The 16551-nt window shown below is 53.8% G+C and overlaps 2 non-coding genes and 2 pseudogenes across 2 annotated transcripts; all 4 read left to right on the top strand.

Moving 5' to 3' along the window:
- The first annotated feature begins 787 nt into the window (after positions 1 to 787).
- LOC142791341 (U2 spliceosomal RNA) lies at positions 788 to 996 on the top strand (annotated as a pseudogene).
- Positions 997 to 9142: 8146 nt separating this feature from the next.
- On the top strand, positions 9143 to 9317 carry LOC142791335 (U2 spliceosomal RNA; annotated as a pseudogene).
- A 2341-nt stretch (positions 9318 to 11658) lies between these two features.
- On the top strand, positions 11659 to 11850 carry LOC142791393 (U2 spliceosomal RNA). The gene has a single exon (XR_012890187.1). It is a non-coding gene; the product is annotated as a U2 spliceosomal RNA (small nuclear RNA).
- A 2341-nt stretch (positions 11851 to 14191) lies between these two features.
- Positions 14192 to 14383, top strand: LOC142791392 (U2 spliceosomal RNA). Its single transcript, XR_012890186.1, has one exon. It is a non-coding gene; the product is annotated as a U2 spliceosomal RNA (small nuclear RNA).
- Positions 14384 to 16551: the final 2168 nt, after the last annotated feature.

Genomic DNA, 16551 nt, shown 5'->3' with positions numbered 1-16551 from the left:
CCGCTGCCCGAACTGCCGAGAGACAGAAACACAAGACCACGCGCTCCTAAACTGCCCTGCTGCGAGACCCGTATGGCGCATGATTGCGCAGTGCTTCGGCATCCGCCCTCCGCCAAACCACAGACGCAACAAGGGCACCTTCGCGCGAGTGGTCTTCGCCCTCACTCTCTTTGTGATATGGCAGCGCCGTTCGCTAGCAGAAGCGAGGAGGAAGCCCGTTAGAGCCGCGTACCCCACAGTGAGCCGAATCAAGCGATTGGTGTGGGCGCACCTCTCGGAGGAGTTGGAGGCTAGTGGCGAGGAATCCTTCCTCCGGCGCTGGCACACCCGATTTTTCTTCCTGCGCAATGGTAAATTAGTGTCCCCCCTAATCCCCTATTAACTACCCCCCCAACTCTGTAACCAAGCGGGGCCACCCCCCCCCCCCCCCTTATAGCACAAGCACAGACACGTAGCCCTTCCCTCGGTCGTAGTTACACTGATATTAAGGCGTGCTCCATGCACGAGGTTTCTTCTGGCCCCCCCCTGTTAACCGCCCCCCCCCCCCGTAGTGTTTATGTTTGTTTGCGGGAGTGCCGCTTATCTTTGTATAAAGTTTCCTTTCGGCATGTAAATACGTAATAGATCATGTGCTTTCATTTCACTGTATCCATTGTTTATGTAAATAGGTTTTTGTATATTATATGATTTACTGTACAATACAGCTGTGTTCTTCTTGTGCCCAAATTGGGTCAAGTGCTGTTTTGAGTGTCATTACAGCCGAATTCCTGGCTGAGTATTTGTAAATATTTCTGTTCTGTTGCCGAATGTGTTGAGAGTCTAAATAAACTTCTCTTTGTAGTATCTGTTCTTATCAGCTTAATATCTGATACGGATCCTATTTGGATCCAAGATATTAAACTTATTTTTGTGATGCGGCGGAGTGCTTGAAGCTTGCTTCACCTCCGCCACGGGTTGGCCCGGTATTGCACTACCTCCGGGATCGGCCCACTCACCCCCTGCGGGGTGAGTTCGACAATAAATTCAATGATAGAAGGAGTGTTCGGATTTACCCATGATACCGGGGTAAACGGCGTGGGTGCGTCGAGTGTCCGAGACGGTGGCGGCACGCCGCCCCGGCTGACGCGGTATTCGCGTGCAGGGAGTGCGCTAGCTGTGTTTACACTTACGATTGCTCTGGGAAAATAAATGTTTCCGTGTGTATTTCATATATGGAGGGTCTCTTTTATTTTGTTATGTTCACACGTACATACTCAAGTTTCTTATTTTTTTTAACATTCCTACTCATATTAATAAAACTATTGAGGAAATTATCATTACTGTTTCGGAGGAAAGCTAGAAGTGTGTATACGATGTGTATGCATGTGCGATGTGTATGTATGTATGTGTGTAGAAGTGTGTATGTATGTGCCAAGCTATTTCCGCTTTTCGAATTCACCCGTTTCGCAACGAAAAATAAAAAAGCCTCTAGAAAATGGGGTTTGGTTGGTGTTTCTGTTTACAGTTGCAGTGGCAAGCGAAGGCATTTTTATTTCACATCTTCACGCGGCGTCTGAACCTGAAGACGCGTGCTCTCGCCACGTCTACGCATCTACACTATTCCCCATCACAAATTAAAATCGCAAAGAACGCCACAGGACCCACTCCGCACACACCTGCTGTACGGTGGAGCGGCAAAGCCCCGATGTGCTTTTCCTATGTCCACTGACCTTTGGGGTTTGACGTCCCAAAACCACCATATGATTATGGGAAAATTTCGACCACCTGGGGTTCTTTCACGTGCACCCTAATCTGAGCACAGGGAAATGCAGCCGCCGCGGCCGGGATTCGATCCCACCACCTGCGGGTCAGCAGCCGAGTACCTTACGGCCATCAGACCACCACGGCGGGCATCGCCTTGTTGATCAAACACTTCATTTCTGAACACCATCTCATACCAGCTCATCCACCGTTGGCTCTCGTTAATTACAACGAACATCCTCGCACGCTCACCTCAATGGAATTGCCAGTTGCTGGAAGTTCCAAGGAAATTGCGCACTAGACGTACGGACGCACCACGCACGTACCTGAAGCGACGTGGACCCCAGGACGCGTGAGATCACGCCCCGGGCGCGCTTTGCCTCCGTACCCACTCGTCACTCCTCACAGCTTCACTAAGCCGAGTATGTAGAAGTCGAAGAAGCAGAACAACAAACCAGCCAATCCCCCACAGTGGGTGTGAGCCACAAGTGAAGGTCAACAAAAACAAGCAACACCAGCGAGCGCAGTGACGAAGCTATCGTAATGGGGCGAAATAATCCACGAATATGGCTGCACGTTGACGCACGGTCGCATTTGTGCAACCACCCGTGTCTCCCGAAGACCGTCTGTCGCGAGTCTTCGACGAAAAGCGCAGGCGAGTACTTCTCCACTGATTTCCGCGACCACTTGACGACCGCCTTCGGCCGCCTCATGTCCGTCCGGCACGATCGACGGAGCGCCGCACCAGCGCCTCGTACACGCCACCATAGCACTCCTACCCCTCGGAATCAGCAAAACTCGGACGTTTTCGACCACGACAGACAGAACCTGCCGGCCCGTTGAACGCTTGAACGACATCGCAGCGGCAAGTCGCACACTCACGTTCCGTCACCCTCTGCCACATGATCCTTCATTCACCGGCTTCACAACCAACCCACGCGGTAGACGTTTCGCACGCATTCCCGGGTCTGCCTTTCACGGCAGGACCTTCGTCGACCTCGGTGCGGTGTTCCGACACGTCGGAACTTGCAAGGCATATGTTGAGCGTGCTGAAGCAGCCAAAGGCACCACCTTTTCACCTTTTTGCCGATGATTGTGGGCGTCGTTGCAGAGGCGTTGCTTGGGCAGCCGGCGTAGAAGCCATGTTGGATGGGTGACGTATTCACATTTTGCACAATCATTTTTTTTTTTTTTTCCTTCCAGACTTTGGTGCTCGAGTTGGACATGTACACTATGCATCAGTTTTTAAAACAAGTGCTGTAGCATCTCTCGCGACATGCCTGATAATGTTCGCCGGCAAGCATTTGGTGTGACGTCATGGGCGCATAGAGAGTACGCATGCAAGCAAGCACGCGTGGCTTCGACCTCTGGGAAAAAGAAGGTTTCAGTTTTAACATGTTTGTAAGCGAAACTAGAAACTTCAAGCGGACTGGGGATAAAAGCAATGCCGTGAAGCCAGCGCTGCCGCTGTCGGTGCACAATGCTGGTTGTGCATGGGTGGACGTCGGAATTGCTTTGCTACTGTTTGCCCGGCTTTTGGCCAGAACTAAGTACGAGGTGTGAAAGAATGGATTTTAATTACGTGCTAATGAATTGCATCGCTTCTCGGCCTTTTGGCTAAGATCAAGGGTCGTGTAAGCAGTTGCCTCGCGCGAGTCACTACGTCGGACCCGGGGTCACGTCACGCTGACGTCATCCCCGGGGTTCAAGCCTCCAAGAATAGCCTGCGTGGCGTTGCCGTCTCCGACGTGCGACCGCTGCCCCTGGGTTTCGGGCCTTCCCGCCCGGTGCCCGCCTGTTCCATGCCGGAAGGAGCAAGGTCCCCGGTCCACGCCCGCCGTCCCGGAGCCCCCTGCTGCCTACCGGCCGCCTCCTGATCCTGCGCGGCGCCCGCCTCGGCTGAGCCGCTACTACCAGTGTGCAGCGCGCCTGCACGACACAAGTTTCCACCAGTCACGCCCCCTTCCACCGGCGACAACGCCCTCAGAATGGCGGCCACATCCGATTTACCTGTGAGAGAAAACTGTTTCCTGTTTACGGCGCCGGATGGCGACGTTTCTCTTGATGACTTGATCGATGCAGTCGAAGTAGTTGCAGGCGATGATAGTGTGTTCGTGTTGCAGCATATGGGCGGTGCCAAGTTTCTCGTATGCACCCGTAACGCCAGTCAGGCAACTAAGTTAATGGTGGCTGAGGGTTTCCGGGTGAATGGCATAAGCGTACCGGTTGAGGCCGTAGGGCCGCCGGTCACGTATGTAAACGCCTACCGGTACCCAGCCTATATGCCCGACGAGATACTTGGCAACGCCCTGGCGCAGTATGGTAAGGTGCGGGGCATTTCGTTTGCTACTGTGGCCTCCCGTCAAAATAAGTTAAACGGCGTCAGGGTCGTTAAAATCGAAATGAGCAAACCGGTGCCCAACTTTGCGACCATTGCGGGGCACCGTGTCATGTTCGAATACCGAGGCATGAGGCGGGTGTGCGCACGATGCAGCGAGGTGGGCCATATGGCGACCGCGTGCTCCGCACCTTACTGCAAACGATGTGGAATTTTCGGGCACGACACTGAGGGCTGCTCAGCCGAATGCAAGCGTTGTGGGGGGCAACACGGGACGAGAGATTGTTTTAGGAGGCGCACCTACGCGTCCGCCGCACGCGGTTTCCCCTCAGTGACAAACCTTGAGCCGAACTTAGCGCAGTCGAGCGGCCCCTCAGCACCCAGGCCAGGCGTACTCCACTCGCGCATGCAAGTCTTGACGCCCAGGACCGCGGCTCGCACGCCGCCGACAGCTTCCCCCAGCCGAGACCATGATACGGACAGTAGCTTGCTCGCAAGTGTCCCTGTGACAAATTCACCCGCCAACGAGGAAGAGAGGCCCGAGAGGAATGACGACACCGCCGCCACGTCATCAGAAACAGAGTCGAGTGACCTCGAAACCGTCTCGACACCCTCGGCTCCTTCTACACCGTCCGCCCCCCTGTCGGGCCAGGATGGCTGTCACAGCACTTCAGACACTGCCGCAACAACTGACAGGGATGAGCTTCCCCTCTCCATCTCAAAAGCGCCGGTGAATATGCTCGCCCCAGTGTCCGCTCAGGACTTAGATGACGGCATTAAAGACCCCACACGAGACGACCTGCCCATCGTGAGCCGCGGGTACTACGAGCTTCCGGATGACCGCCACCGCCACGGCGCTCAATCAAACCTGCCGCCCACCTCCCGGCTCCCCCTTGATCACGCGCCGCCCCACTTGAGTCGTAAACCGGACCCGCTTGCGTCACAGCCAGCGCCAGGCCGTGATGAGCGGGCACGCTCTCGCTCGCGCCGACGGCAAGGAGAGGATGATAAGAAGGATCCGAGGGGGAGAGCCACAAGCAGAGAGGCGCGGCAGCGGCGAACCGGGCCGGACGCCAGGAGCAGTGACAGTGACGCCCCCCCGAGGGCGAAGACGCAGAAGCTAGCCCAGAGCACCGCCGGCAAAGGGGAACCGCCCCCTAAAGCCAGCGAGGCGTTTTGATTACCTCGCAACAGATGGCAGCGCAGGCGTAAAGCCAGCGAGGCGTTTTGTTTACCTAGCCACAGATGGCAGCACAGGCGAGCGCGCCGTTTGCTGTTCCCCCCTCGCTGAGCGCTCCACCTCCCGCACACTGATGCCCCCCCCCCCCCCCCCCCCCCCCGCTCGCCCTCTAGTTCCCTCGAATGACTGACCAACTCCGCTTCGCTACCTGGAATGTGCGCGGACTCCGCGACAAAACGAAGCAAACCGCGGTCATTTCGTTTGCCCGCTCCCAAGATATTGACCTGCTGTTCGTCCAGGAGGCGAATTTCCGTTCCCCCCTCGACGTCGCGCACTTCCGTAGCCTGTGCCAGGTCGAAGCTTTTTTTTCCTTGACGAGGGCTAAGTCCTGCGGGGTCGGGGTCGTCTTTGTCTCCGGGAGGTTTAGACAAAAGGCTCATTGCGCGTTCGGGGCCGATGGCCGCACGTTGATAGTCGATATTTTCATCGATGGGCAGAAAGTCCGGTTCGTCAACGTGTACGCGCCTGTCACGAGATCGGAGACCAATCCCTTCTTCAGGGAGCTTGGAGAGTTCCTGCTAGCCCCCCTCCCGCATGTGGTCCTGGGAGACTTCAACTGTGTGGTAGACGCTACGAGGGATATCCGGGGACCGGGTCGCGGTGGCTCAGCCTACCACGCAAAAGAACTCATCAGGGTGCTCCGCTGCCTGCGACTTTCCGACGCATGGGTCGTCCTCCACGACGACGATTTCGGCCCCACCCGAGTGTCAAAGGCCACCGCTAGCCGGCTCGACCGTGCCTACTTACCAGAGTTCCTACTGCCCTCCCTAGCAGCGTGTGAGGTGCTCCCGCTACCATCTGCTTTGACTCGTCTCTCTGACCACGCGCCACTGTTAACCACAGTCCGTGCAAAGCCTGGCCCCAAATCGAATGATATGTCGTGGCGCCTGGATTCGGCACTACTGAAGGATCCAGTGTCCGTTCCACAGATCCAGGCACGCATAGAGGCCTCGATCAGAGCGACCTCCCGCATAACACCGACTACCTGGGACGACCTCAAGGCGGCATGGAAGGCTCTTCTCCAAGAAGAAGGTAGTGAAAGAAGAAAGCGCATGACGTCCGAGATGAATGAGATACTGCGCAGAATGCGTATCATTCAGAGTGCGGACATCCTCACCACCTGTACACGAGATTACCTCTCCTCCCTTAAGGTGCAGTACGAAAGACTACTTCGGGCGGCTAACGGCGAAAGATGTGCGACTCGGGCCGCCTCCGATGAACAGTCAGAGGCCGCCCCGCGCGAAGTACGCGGAAACGGCTCGGTACGCATAGTGGAAGTCATGCGCCCCGACGGTACGCTCACGAAGGACCCGACCGAGATCGAGGCGACTTTCTTGCAGCACTTTGAGTCAGCGTTCCGCGAGCCGGACCCCACGACGACCCTCTCGGTGCCAGCGTGCCTGTCGGAGTTGTACAAATCCCTAAAGTGCCTGGAAGAAGATCAGGGCTCGACCATGTGTGGCGCAGCCACGTTAGAGGAGTTGAGGGCCGCGATCGAGCAAATGCCACCGAACTCGGCCCCCGGCGCGGACGGCCTCACCGCGGGCTTCTATGCCACTTTTTTTGAGACCCTGAAGGAACCGCTCCTGGCAGTCGTCAACACGGTCCTTGAAGGACACGCGAAACCTGCCTCTTTTGGCATGGGGCGCGTAGTCCTCATTCTGAAAGAGGGTGCACCGCGGAACACGCCGTCGTCGTGGCGTCCAATCACGCTGCTCAACGTCGATTATAAGATCGTCGCTTCAATTCTAAACAGTCGGCTTAAGTCCTTTTTGCCAGACATCATTGGTCCGCATCAGGCCTGCGCAGTCCCGGGCAGGTCAATGTTTGCCAATCTGACTGTCACAAGAGACGTCTTTCAATACGCATCTGAGAAAAGAGTCACGGGAGCCTTTCTTTCCCTCGATCAAGCAAAAGCTTTCGACAGAGTTAGGCACACTTACCTGTTCGAAACGCTTCGAGAGTTCGGCCTCCCGCCAGGTTTTGTACAAGTGATCGAGCTCCTGTACTCTGATCTCAGATGCCACGTAGTGGTAAATGGCTCCACGACAGCTACCTTCCAATACACAAGAGGGATAAGGCAGGGGTGCCCACTCGGCCCGACCCTCTTTGTACTCTCGATAGAGCCGCTACTCTCGTCTCTTGCCAGCGATGCGCACATCCGAGGCCTCCCCCTCACAGGATCAGCGGACTTGAAAGTGCTCGCGTACGCCGACGACATCTCCCTTTTTGTCAGGGACCCTAGTAGCCTCGACCGTTTTCGCCAGGTCTTTGCATCCTACGCCCTCGCATCAGGAGCGCAGTTGAACGAGGGAAAGTGCAAGGCACTCCTATTCGGCCATTTCCCGGCGCACGCGATCGGCAACTACGAGGCGGGGAGCACAGTGAAGGTCCTTGGTATATACTTTTCCTGTGAAGGAGTTGCGGCCTCGACGTGGTCCCGAGTCCTCGAAAGGGCTGAACAAGTGTCAGAGCGCGCAGACCTGCGAGGCCTGACGCTTAGAGAGAAAGCCGTAGCGGTCAAGACAAGCATTTGCGCCCTAGCCTCGCATGCGAGCCGAGTGGCGGTGATGCCCGCAAGAGCAGTAAGCCAGCTGTCTAAGCTCATAAACGCATACATGTGGGACGGGAAACCGCCACCGGTGAAACAAAACATGCTGCAACTGGCAACGTCTGAAGGGGGTCTCGGTCTCCCGCATGTTCTGACCGTAAGTAGGGTCCTGGCCCTGAAAACCGCCCGCATGCTCGTGCGCGCGAGCGATTACTTGGGTCGCAACTTACTACTGTACTGGAGCGGAGTGAGGCATGACTGGTTGGATGCAGGCCGTCACACCGGACCCTTTGCGGAGGAGCCTGCGCCCTTCTATAAAACGGCATCTGCGACGTGGCGCATGTTGCAAAAAGAAGTGCCTGACGGCGACGTGGACGAGGACCCGCCAGCGCGCATCGTCGAAGCTATCACGCTGGAACAGTTGAGCGACTCGGACCGGAAACGCGCTGAGCGCGCGAGGCGCGAACTGAACTCGCTTCGCTGCGGCACCCCCCGTGATGCACACGACTTTCTGGTGAAAAAGGCCTGGGCTGTGCTCCCCACCAGAGAACGCCTCAACAAATTTGGAATTGTCCCAGATGCACGCTGCCCTAACTGCCGCGCAGTGGAAACGCAGGATCACGCGCTTTTTCAGTGTATCTCGGTGAAACCCGTGTGGCGGATGGTAGCCCATTCCTTTGGTATCCGGCCCCCTCCTTACCACAAGCGCAACAAGGGTGCCTTTGCCCAACTGGTGCTTGTTTACACATTGCTGGCTATCTGGCAAAGGCGCTCATTAGCAGAGGCGCGCAGGAAGCCTGTGCGAGCCGCGTTCCCGACCGTCTCGCGCATAAGGCGGCTGTTATGGGCTCACCTATCGGGCGAACTCGAGGCCAGCGGCGAGGAGTGCTTCCTCCGACGCTGGCATACCAAATTCTTTTTTGTAAGAGAGGGCAAGCTTCACGCCCCCCTGATAAGCCATTAACCCCCCCCCCCTCCTTTTCTTCCTCAATTCTTTGTTACAAGAGCTAAGGGAAAGCAACGCTGTAAATATGTAAATATCTTAGTGTGTTCCATTCATGTATATATGTGGTGTGTGTAGTGCTTATTCAGGCGTACAGAAGCATGTGCGCATAGCAAGTTTGTACATAGTGTATATAGTTCATCAAGCGTTTTGTCTCTTACGTCAATGAATGTGTATTTATTTACGCCCCTTTTGAACTGTATCCGGCCAAAATATGGCTGCGTATTGTGTACGTATAATGATGTGATTGTTTACTCAGTTGGAAGTGAATAAACTTCTCTTTGATGTAGTATCTGTTCTTATCAGCTTAATATCTGATACGGATCCTATTTGGATCCAAGATATTAAACTTATTTTTGTGATGCGGCGGAGTGCTTGAAGCTTGCTTCACCTCCGCCACGGGTTGGCCCGGTATTGCACTACCTCCGGGATCGGCCCACTCACCCCCTGCGGGGTGAGTTCGACAATAAATTCAATGATAGAAGGAGTGTTCGGATTTACCCATGATACCGGGGTAAACGGCGTGGGTGCGTCGAGTGTCCGAGACGGTGGCGGCACGCCGCCCCGGCTGACGCGGTATTCGCGTGCAGGGAGTGCGCTAGCTGTGTTTACACTTACGATTGCTCTGGGAAAATAAATGTTTCCGTGTGTATTTCATATATGGAGGGTCTCTTTTATTTTGTTATGTTCACACGTACATACTCAAGTTTCTTATTTTTTTTAACATTCCTACTCATATTAATAAAACTATTGAGGAAATTATCATTACTGTTTCGGAGGAAAGCTAGAAGTGTGTATACGATGTGTATGCATGTGCGATGTGTATGTATGTATGTGTGTAGAAGTGTGTATGTATGTGCCAAGCTATTTCCGCTTTTCGAATTCACCCGTTTCGCAACGAAAAATAAAAAAGCCTCTAGAAAATGGGGTTTGGTTGGTGTTTCTGTTTACAGTTGCAGTGGCAAGCGAAGGCATTTTTATTTCACATCTTCACGCGGCGTCTGAACCTGAAGACGCGTGCTCTCGCCACGTCTACGCATCTACACTATTCCCCATCACAAATTAAAATCGCAAAGAACGCCACAGGACCCACTCCGCACACACCTGCTGTACGGTGGAGCGGCAAAGCCCCGATGTGCTTTTCCTATGTCCACTGACCTTTGGGGTTTGACGTCCCAAAACCACCATATGATTATGGGAAAATTTCGACCACCTGGGGTTCTTTCACGTGCACCCTAATCTGAGCACAGGGAAATGCAGCCGCCGCGGCCGGGATTCGATCCCACCACCTGCGGGTCAGCAGCCGAGTACCTTACGGCCATCAGACCACCACGGCGGGCATCGCCTTGTTGATCAAACACTTCATTTCTGAACACCATCTCATACCAGCTCATCCACCGTTGGCTCTCGTTAATTACAACGAACATCCTCGCACGCTCACCTCAATGGAATTGCCAGTTGCTGGAAGTTCCAAGGAAATTGCGCACTAGACGTACGGACGCACCACGCACGTACCTGAAGCGACGTGGACCCCAGGACGCGTGAGATCACGCCCCGGGCGCGCTTTGCCTCCGTACCCACTCGTCACTCCTCACAGCTTCACTAAGCCGAGTATGTAGAAGTCGAAGAAGCAGAACAACAAACCAGCCAATCCCCCACAGTGGGTGTGAGCCACAAGTGAAGGTCAACAAAAACAAGCAACACCAGCGAGCGCAGTGACGAAGCTATCGTAATGGGGCGAAATAATCCACGAATATGGCTGCACGTTGACGCACGGTCGCATTTGTGCAACCACCCGTGTCTCCCGAAGACCGTCTGTCGCGAGTCTTCGACGAAAAGCGCAGGCGAGTACTTCTCCACTGATTTCCGCGACCACTTGACGACCGCCTTCGGCCGCCTCATGTCCGTCCGGCACGATCGACGGAGCGCCGCACCAGCGCCTCGTACACGCCACCATAGCACTCCTACCCCTCGGAATCAGCAAAACTCGGACGTTTTCGACCACGACAGACAGAACCTGCCGGCCCGTTGAACGCTTGAACGACATCGCAGCGGCAAGTCGCACACTCACGTTCCGTCACCCTCTGCCACATGATCCTTCATTCACCGGCTTCACAACCAACCCACGCGGTAGACGTTTCGCACGCATTCCCGGGTCTGCCTTTCACGGCAGGACCTTCGTCGACCTCGGTGCGGTGTTCCGACACGTCGGAACTTGCAAGGCATATGTTGAGCGTGCTGAAGCAGCCAAAGGCACCACCTTTTCACCTTTTTGCCGATGATTGTGGGCGTCGTTGCAGAGGCGTTGCTTGGGCAGCCGGCGTAGAAGCCATGTTGGATGGGTGACGTATTCACATTTTGCACAATCATTTTTTTTTTTTTTTCCTTCCAGACTTTGGTGCTCGAGTTGGACATGTACACTATGCATCAGTTTTTAAAACAAGTGCTGTAGCATCTCTCGCGACATGCCTGATAATGTTCGCCGGCAAGCATTTGGTGTGACGTCATGGGCGCATAGAGAGTACGCATGCAAGCAAGCACGCGTGGCTTCGACCTCTGGGAAAAAGAAGGTTTCAGTTTTAACATGTTTGTAAGCGAAACTAGAAACTTCAAGCGGACTGGGGATAAAAGCAATGCCGTGAAGCCAGCGCTGCCGCTGTCGGTGCACAATGCTGGTTGTGCATGGGTGGACGTCGGAATTGCTTTGCTACTGTTTGCCCGGCTTTTGGCCAGAACTAAGTACGAGGTGTGAAAGAATGGATTTTAATTACGTGCTAATGAATTGCATCGCTTCTCGGCCTTTTGGCTAAGATCAAAGTGTAGTATCTGTTCTTATCAGCTTAATATCTGATACGGATCCTATTTGGATCCAAGATATTAAACTTATTTTTGTGATGCGGCGGAGTGCTTGAAGCTTGCTTCACCTCCGCCACGGGTTGGCCCGGTATTGCACTACCTCCGGGATCGGCCCACTCACCCCCTGCGGGGTGAGTTCGACAATAAATTCAATGATAGAAGGAGTGTTCGGATTTACCCATGATACCGGGGTAAACGGCGTGGGTGCGTCGAGTGTCCGAGACGGTGGCGGCACGCCGCCCCGGCTGACGCGGTATTCGCGTGCAGGGAGTGCGCTAGCTGTGTTTACACTTACGATTGCTCTGGGAAAATAAATGTTTCCGTGTGTATTTCATATATGGAGGGTCTCTTTTATTTTGTTATGTTCACACGTACATACTCAAGTTTCTTATTTTTTTTAACATTCCTACTCATATTAATAAAACTATTGAGGAAATTATCATTACTGTTTCGGAGGAAAGCTAGAAGTGTGTATACGATGTGTATGCATGTGCGATGTGTATGTATGTATGTGTGTAGAAGTGTGTATGTATGTGCCAAGCTATTTCCGCTTTTCGAATTCACCCGTTTCGCAACGAAAAATAAAAAAGCCTCTAGAAAATGGGGTTTGGTTGGTGTTTCTGTTTACAGTTGCAGTGGCAAGCGAAGGCATTTTTATTTCACATCTTCACGCGGCGTCTGAACCTGAAGACGCGTGCTCTCGCCACGTCTACGCATCTACACTATTCCCCATCACAAATTAAAATCGCAAAGAACGCCACAGGACCCACTCCGCACACACCTGCTGTACGGTGGAGCGGCAAAGCCCCGATGTGCTTTTCCTATGTCCACTGACCTTTGGGGTTTGACGTCCCAAAACCACCATATGATTATGGGAAAATTTCGACCACCTGGGGTTCTTTCACGTGCACCCTAATCTGAGCACAGGGAAATGCAGCCGCCGCGGCCGGGATTCGATCCCACCACCTGCGGGTCAGCAGCCGAGTACCTTACGGCCATCAGACCACCACGGCGGGCATCGCCTTGTTGATCAAACACTTCATTTCTGAACACCATCTCATACCAGCTCATCCACCGTTGGCTCTCGTTAATTACAACGAACATCCTCGCACGCTCACCTCAATGGAATTGCCAGTTGCTGGAAGTTCCAAGGAAATTGCGCACTAGACGTACGGACGCACCACGCACGTACCTGAAGCGACGTGGACCCCAGGACGCGTGAGATCACGCCCCGGGCGCGCTTTGCCTCCGTACCCACTCGTCACTCCTCACAGCTTCACTAAGCCGAGTATGTAGAAGTCGAAGAAGCAGAACAACAAACCAGCCAATCCCCCACAGTGGGTGTGAGCCACAAGTGAAGGTCAACAAAAACAAGCAACACCAGCGAGCGCAGTGACGAAGCTATCGTAATGGGGCGAAATAATCCACGAATATGGCTGCACGTTGACGCACGGTCGCATTTGTGCAACCACCCGTGTCTCCCGAAGACCGTCTGTCGCGAGTCTTCGACGAAAAGCGCAGGCGAGTACTTCTCCACTGATTTCCGCGACCACTTGACGACCGCCTTCGGCCGCCTCATGTCCGTCCGGCACGATCGACGGAGCGCCGCACCAGCGCCTCGTACACGCCACCATAGCACTCCTACCCCTCGGAATCAGCAAAACTCGGACGTTTTCGACCACGACAGACAGAACCTGCCGGCCCGTTGAACGCTTGAACGACATCGCAGCGGCAAGTCGCACACTCACGTTCCGTCACCCTCTGCCACATGATCCTTCATTCACCGGCTTCACAACCAACCCACGCGGTAGACGTTTCGCACGCATTCCCGGGTCTGCCTTTCACGGCAGGACCTTCGTCGACCTCGGTGCGGTGTTCCGACACGTCGGAACTTGCAAGGCATATGTTGAGCATGCTGAAGCAGCCAAAGGCACCACCTTTTCACCTTTTTGCCGATGATTGTGGGCGTCGTTGCAGAGGCGTTGCTTGGGCAGCCGGCGTAGAAGCCATGTTGGATGGGTGACGTATTCACATTTTGCACAATCATTTTTTTTTTTTTTTCCTTCCAGACTTTGGTGCTCGAGTTGGACATGTACACTATGCATCAGTTTTTAAAACAAGTGCTGTAGCATCTCTCGCGACATGCCTGATAATGTTCGCCGGCAAGCATTTGGTGTGACGTCATGGGCGCATAGAGAGTACGCATGCAAGCAAGCACGCGTGGCTTCGACCTCTGGGAAAAAGAAGGTTTCAGTTTTAACATGTTTGTAAGCGAAACTAGAAACTTCAAGCGGACTGGGGATAAAAGCAATGCCGTGAAGCCAGCGCTGCCGCTGTCGGTGCACAATGCTGGTTGTGCATGGGTGGACGTCGGAATTGCTTTGCTACTGTTTGCCCGGCTTTTGGCCAGAACTAAGTACGAGGTGTGAAAGAATGGATTTTAATTACGTGCTAATGAATTGCATCGCTTCTCGGCCTTTTGGCTAAGATCAAAGTGTAGTATCTGTTCTTATCAGCTTAATATCTGATACGGATCCTATTTGGATCCAAGATATTAAACTTATTTTTGTGATGCGGCGGAGTGCTTGAAGCTTGCTTCACCTCCGCCACGGGTTGGCCCGGTATTGCACTACCTCCGGGATCGGCCCACTCACCCCCTGCGGGGTGAGTTCGACAATAAATTCAATGATAGAAGGAGTGTTCGGATTTACCCATGATACCGGGGTAAACGGCGTGGGTGCGTCGAGTGTCCGAGACGGTGGCGGCACGCCGCCCCGGCTGACGCGGTATTCGCGTGCAGGGAGTGCGCTAGCTGTGTTTACACTTACGATTGCTCTGGGAAAATAAATGTTTCCGTGTGTATTTCATATATGGAGGGTCTCTTTTATTTTGTTATGTTCACACGTACATACTCAAGTTTCTTATTTTTTTTAACATTCCTACTCATATTAATAAAACTATTGAGGAAATTATCATTACTGTTTCGGAGGAAAGCTAGAAGTGTGTATACGATGTGTATGCATGTGCGATGTGTATGTATGTATGTGTGTAGAAGTGTGTATGTATGTGCCAAGCTATTTCCGCTTTTCGAATTCACCCGTTTCGCAACGAAAAATAAAAAAGCCTCTAGAAAATGGGGTTTGGTTGGTGTTTCTGTTTACAGTTGCAGTGGCAAGCGAAGGCATTTTTATTTCACATCTTCACGCGGCGTCTGAACCTGAAGACGCGTGCTCTCGCCACGTCTACGCATCTACACTATTCCCCATCACAAATTAAAATCGCAAAGAACGCCACAGGACCCACTCCGCACACACCTGCTGTACGGTGGAGCGGCAAAGCCCCGATGTGCTTTTCCTATGTCCACTGACCTTTGGGGTTTGACGTCCCAAAACCACCATATGATTATGGGAAAATTTCGACCACCTGGGGTTCTTTCACGTGCACCCTAATCTGAGCACAGGGAAATGCAGCCGCCGCGGCCGGGATTCGATCCCACCACCTGCGGGTCAGCAGCCGAGTACCTTACGGCCATCAGACCACCACGGCGGGCATCGCCTTGTTGATCAAACACTTCATTTCTGAACACCATCTCATACCAGCTCATCCACCGTTGGCTCTCGTTAATTACAACGAACATCCTCGCACGCTCACCTCAATGGAATTGCCAGTTGCTGGAAGTTCCAAGGAAATTGCGCACTAGACGTACGGACGCACCACGCACGTACCTGAAGCGACGTGGACCCCAGGACGCGTGAGATCACGCCCCGGGCGCGCTTTGCCTCCGTACCCACTCGTCACTCCTCACAGCTTCACTAAGCCGAGTATGTAGAAGTCGAAGAAGCAGAACAACAAACCAGCCAATCCCCCACAGTGGGTGTGAGCCACAAGTGAAGGTCAACAAAAACAAGCAACACCAGCGAGCGCAGTGACGAAGCTATCGTAATGGGGCGAAATAATCCACGAATATGGCTGCACGTTGACGCACGGTCGCATTTGTGCAACCACCCGTGTCTCCCGAAGACCGTCTGTCGCGAGTCTTCGACGAAAAGCGCAGGCGAGTACTTCTCCACTGATTTCCGCGACCACTTGACGACCGCCTTCGGCCGCCTCATGTCCGTCCGGCACGATCGACGGAGCGCCGCACCAGCGCCTCGTACACGCCACCATAGCACTCCTACCCCTCGGAATCAGCAAAACTCGGACGTTTTCGACCACGACAGACAGAACCTGCCGGCCCGTTGAACGCTTGAACGACATCGCAGCGGCAAGTCGCACACTCACGTTCCGTCACCCTCTGCCACATGATCCTTCATTCACCGGCTTCACAACCAACCCACGCGGTAGACGTTTCGCACGCATTCCCGGGTCTGCCTTTCACGGCAGGACCTTCGTCGACCTCGGTGCGGTGTTCCGACACGTCGGAACTTGCAAGGCATATGTTGAGCGTGCTGAAGCAGCCAAAGGCACCACCTTTTCACCTTTTTGCCGATGATTGTGGGCGTCGTTGCAGAGGCGTTGCTTGGGCAGCCGGCGTAGAAGCCATGTTGGATGGGTGACGTATTCACATTTTGCACAATCATTTTTTTTTTTTTTTCCTTCCAGACTTTGGTGCTCGAGTTGGACATGTACACTATGCATCAGTTTTTAAAACAAGTGCTGTAGCATCTCTCGCGACATGCCTGATAATGTTCGCCGGCAAGCATTTGGTGTGACGTCATGGGCGCATAGAGAGTACGCATGCAAGCAAGCACGCGTGGCTTCGACCTCTGGGAAAAAGAAGGTTTCAGTTTTAACATGTTTGTAAGCGAAACTAGAAACTTCAA

The sequence above is a fragment of the Rhipicephalus microplus genome, unplaced genomic scaffold (genome assembly GCF_043290135.1).
Source record: "Rhipicephalus microplus isolate Deutch F79 unplaced genomic scaffold, USDA_Rmic scaffold_165, whole genome shotgun sequence".
Lineage (NCBI taxonomy): Eukaryota > Metazoa > Arthropoda > Arachnida > Ixodida > Ixodidae > Rhipicephalus > Rhipicephalus microplus.
This window is presented reverse-complemented; position numbering and strand designations above follow the sequence as displayed.